Raw genomic sequence first — 5,013 nt, forward strand, 5'->3', positions numbered from 1 at the left:
ACTATCAAATCTCTGTGTAATACAATCTACTTTTATAAACCTTCTCTGTCTAGCAGATTATGCTATACAAGTAAATACATACCCATATTTTACCATGAGAATTACAGTTTTCATCTCAAACTAGTGACTCACCTTTTTACCCATAGTTATAGGCATTTCATTTCCATTACAAGGCACTTAAGACCTTTCTAGTGTTAGATTTCACAACATACTACATAAAAAGAACCTTCATTTTTAAAATAAATCTTTTTAGTAGTGTAGCACAATGGGTTTAATCGAACAGTTGAAGTTTAACATTGTTTAAAATAATTCATAGCTGTAAGAAAATGTTTGAGTTTTAAAATATAACCAAGGTGAGAGTGCATAGTTATGAGCAGTAAAATACTAGAAAACAGTGAATGAATAAATAAGATGATTTTTTATCAGTGTTCAGTCATTATTTTGCTCTTAGGAAATGGGAAGAAATTGTCTACTTTGAGTTTCAAATGTTCTGGTAAATCTAGTCATTTCTTACCTTCCTCAATATCACTGTCAATGGCTGAAATAAGAGACTCTAAAAAATCAAAGTTCCTTTCTGGTCTGAGATAGCCAACAATGGCTACATTGAGGGTTTCCCCATAGTAGTCCTCTTTGAAGGTATGAGTTTCCACGGACTTCTTTGTATCCTTGTAGTATGCTTTCCACCTGATGCTCACCACCATCTTATGAACATCTCCACTTCCAAAACTGGCCCCAACATATTAAATGCCCGTGGACACATCAGCTGGAAGGTTATCTATTTACTTGTTCAGGAAAGTTAGCCATGGGGATGAACAGCTGCTTGGAGCCAAGGACAAACCCCTGTACCACTTGGCCATGGCAGAAATAAGGCAGGTACCTCATGATGCTGAGTGCTCTGGGCACCTGCTGGGGCCAGTCAGCAGGTTTGATGGAGGTGGAGGCCATTCAGGGGATGCCTGTGCCACACCCAGGGGCCCCTGCCCTCACCAGCTCCACCCCACAGGCCAGGCTGATGCATAACAGGCAAGGAAGCTCCGGGGTGATGTGTTAAGGCAAGCCCCTTGGGCTGCTGACCCAACAGAGAAGCTGTCCAGTCACTCAGAGGTTGCACTGAGGAAAAAAAAAAAAAAAAAAAAAAAAAAAAATATATATATATATATATATATATATATATATATATATATATATATATATAACAATCACCTTCTAATAAAAGATATCACTAAGAGTTTCCTAGCTTATTGAAGTATGCATTATGCATGGTAGATGTTTACAAGGTCAGACAATTAAGTTCACAAACTCATCCTAGAAAAGGTGCTACATTCCTCATTGCTGAATATCACTACAGTTACCTTTGAAGTACTCCCCTTGGGAAGCTATGCACCAACGCCAGCACCTAGCATTCAAAGCAATTTTGGAACTCTTTTTCCGGAATGGCCATCAGAGCTGTTGTCACATTATGCTTCATGTCCTGAATGTCATTAAAATGTCTTCCTTTCAATATTTCCTTTATCTTCGGGTAAAAAAAGAAGTCATTGGGGGTTAGATCAGGTGAGTAGGGAGGTTGTTCCAATACAGCTATTTGTGTACTGACTAAAAACGCCCTCATAGACAGTGCCGTGTGAGCTGGTGCATTGTCATGATGCAAGAGCCATTAATTGTTGGTGAAAAGTTCAAGTCGTTTTTATCTTTTTCACACAGCCTTTCTAGCACTTCCAAATAGTAAACTTGGTTAATTGTTTGTCCAGTTGGTATAAATTCATAATGAATAATCCCTCTGATTTATATATATGTTAGCAACAATGTTGCAACATGTGCTTGGACTTAATTGTCGAAACTTGTAAAACTTTACTAGATTTTTCTGCCAGATAACATATCTTGATGCCTTCTTAATAGAAAATTGTTCTTGAGCCAGACTACTTGGGTTTAAATCCTTGCCCTTCCATTTCTTGTCACGTTAGAAACAATATTTCACCAATCTCCTTTAATTACCATTTGGAAATTGGTAAAAATAAAAAAGGTACATCACTTACAATATTGGTCTAGAATTAAATATTTCACTTAAATGTTTAGAATATGATCTGTCTCTTAGAAAGTATATAGCTTTGTTTTTAATGGTTTTTCTGCCCTGGACCACATATCCAGCTGATGCAAATGATTTTAGAGTTGGCCTTATCAAAAATGATTGTTAGCAAAGTAAATACTAATTTTCTGCAACAAAATCACTTCTCTTGAAAGCAAATAAAAATGATATTTGAATTTTCCTTTTCTTAATGTTTGTTCTATAACTTTCCTGTACTAGCTTGAAAGAGGAAAAGCATCAGTTTATCTCATTGTTTCTGCCTCATGAACACTGACTTTCAAAATACAGAAAAATAATTTGGTACTCATTGCTTATTTTCTAGTGATTCATTTTACTGATTCCCAGCATGCTTATTTATACCTCCTGTTAGCAAATTTTAGAGTGCATTTCTGTAAGTGCTCTACATGAGACATCTCCATATTATAAATGGATTTTAAGCAAGCAAATCAAAGCACAGTTGACTTTTTTCCTTGTATTTATTCATTTACTTAACCACTAGAGAGAAGTAAAACACATAATCCCTGTTCACAGTGAATGTCAATGTTTGGGTTACTAGACTTTATCAAGGCTCTGACTGTCACTTTTTTTTCTAGTAGCTATGTTCTTTTTTCTCTCAGACTTAGAGTAAAGGCAAGAGATAATATTCTTTCAATTACATGGTTTTCAGTATGTTGATAACCTTTAATCTCAGCTAGATTGTTGAAAACTGAAAAAAGAAAAAAGACATCCAGGGCATAAATTCACTTTACAAATATCCCTTTTGGAAAATGAGCAAAACATCTAATAATGTGCCTCAAAAAAATTTCAATTATTTTAAACTAAAAAATGGTTTATATGACTACCAATTTATAGAAATTAGTCTAAAAGTTTTGAGAATACTAGTAATTTCCAAATGCTTGTAATTTTTAATTGATTTAGTTCATACTTTTTACTATGCATTATGTTAAGATGACTCTGATCACTAAATGCTATGAAATATAAGATAAAAATAACTGTGAACTTAAAATAGCATAAGTTTGATATGCTAAGCATATCAAGACTAGTAAGAGCTTATTGAAGCCATTATTATGTAACATTTCAAGAAGCAAAGCAACGTAATGCTGTATGTGCTATGTATATCTAAGCTAAGACTAGTAATAGTTTTTTCACCTTACTCTTCTGTTTCTTTGAAATGAAAGATTGAAAAGGATTTCAATGGTTCAGTGTATAATAGGTAAGTCAGGCTTTAAGAAATTGCTATGCTGTCTTCAGTAAAATAAGATTGAAAATGTCCTGATAATGGGATGATGACATCTTTTCTTTTTGGTTTGGATGTGTTAAGTTCAGAATAGAGTAAAATTATACAAATAAAAATAACTGGCAAATAAATATACCACAGTAGAATGTATCTTGTAAAATTTCTTTTATGTTTATTATTGAAATTTTGAATGACAATATTACTTTTCAAAATTAAGATCATCCCTTCAATTTACCAAATGACTTGACTTTTTTGAGTCTTGGAAGAGTAATAATTCCTAAGTAGTCTATTAGATGTACTCAAACACATTGAAATGCTAATGGTAATCGTATATTGGCTGGAAATGTATTATTATAATAAACAATAAATTAAAACATTTCATTACTTCTCTTATCTAGCCCACCAGCCCCCTAAGCTCAGCTCAAATATTTGTGCCCCAAATGCTTTATCATTTGTATTTGGAGATATATGCTGTTGTCATTTTTGTGTTACAAATGATGGCTTTTATGCCAATTTCTGCCATTGCATAATACTACAAATATGACTAAAAACTGTTAGCAAAGAGTTACTTTTAATCCCTTTGTCCCTATTTCTAGTATCTTCCTTCAGAATTACTGTTACTACAGTTAACTCTATGAGGATATTATTTCCAAAATGAGTTTTCTCATAACTGTGACTTTGCAGTACGAATTAAAATATTTTTTTCATAAAATTTTTAATATTTTAATTTTTAATCATGACACATTTCAAACATATAGAAAATAGCAGAAACTAATATTACATATACCTATCTGTTTATTATTATAATTAAATATATATTATGTTACCTTTAACTGATTTTGTTTCTCCTTTTAGAAATAAAACCTTTCAAACATAGACAAAAGTCCGCATACTATTGTTGTCCTCTTTCATTCCTCAGAATTAATCAAATTCCTGAAATTGGTATCATTTCCATAGTTTTTACTATTCTCCTATTGTGTATGTTTTAATGCGAAATGTACATAGCACATACAGCATTACGTTGCTTTGCTTCTTGAAATGTTACATAATAATGGATTCAATAAGCTCTCTTAGGATTTTGTATGTCACTGTCAAAGAAGTAAAATTGTCCAGTATTATCCTATGTATGCATTGCCCTTTTTGGTTTCATTATAAAATAAAACTATACTAATATACAGAGGGTGCTAAAAAATGTATACACATTTTAAGAAAGGAAAAAAAAAAGCTGTATTAAAATTATGATGATGGTGACCACTTTGAGCACCTCTTGTAATTGTAGAAGTCAAATGTGACTTGTACGCATCTTTTTTTATTGGTATATATTGAGTATTACAGTTTTAAAAAGATTTTTCCTTTCTTAAAATGTGTGTACTTTTTTTGGCACCCTCTGTATATATATTTGGGGTTCAACTCCTGGATAAGATGTATATACACACTACTTTTGTGTTTTAATGAATACTGGGGACTCTCACAAGTAGATAGAGCAAGCAGAATAGAGGCGAAGATCAGAATTCAAAAGACCATCAAAGGTGCAGTGAATTTAACATTTTTTCTCCCTCTGCTATCTCAGTGCACCAGAAGAGACCACTGGGGGCTCCATGAGAAAGTCTTTAGTTCTTTCTTGCTCAAGGAGTCGGAAAGGGAACCCCTAACATTCTCAGAGAGTGTACAAATTTTTCTCTTTTGTTTTCTT

General features: G+C 33.0%; 1 pseudogene; it reads right to left on the reverse strand.

Moving 5' to 3' along the window:
- Positions 1-422: 422 nt before the first annotated feature.
- LOC109458476 (riboflavin kinase) lies at positions 423-882 on the reverse strand (annotated as a pseudogene).
- Between the last annotated feature and the right edge of the window lie 4,131 nt (positions 883-5,013).

This window comes from Rhinolophus sinicus, linkage group LG03, assembly GCF_036562045.2.
Source record: "Rhinolophus sinicus isolate RSC01 linkage group LG03, ASM3656204v1, whole genome shotgun sequence".
NCBI classification, from domain to species: Eukaryota; Metazoa; Chordata; class Mammalia; order Chiroptera; family Rhinolophidae; genus Rhinolophus; species Rhinolophus sinicus.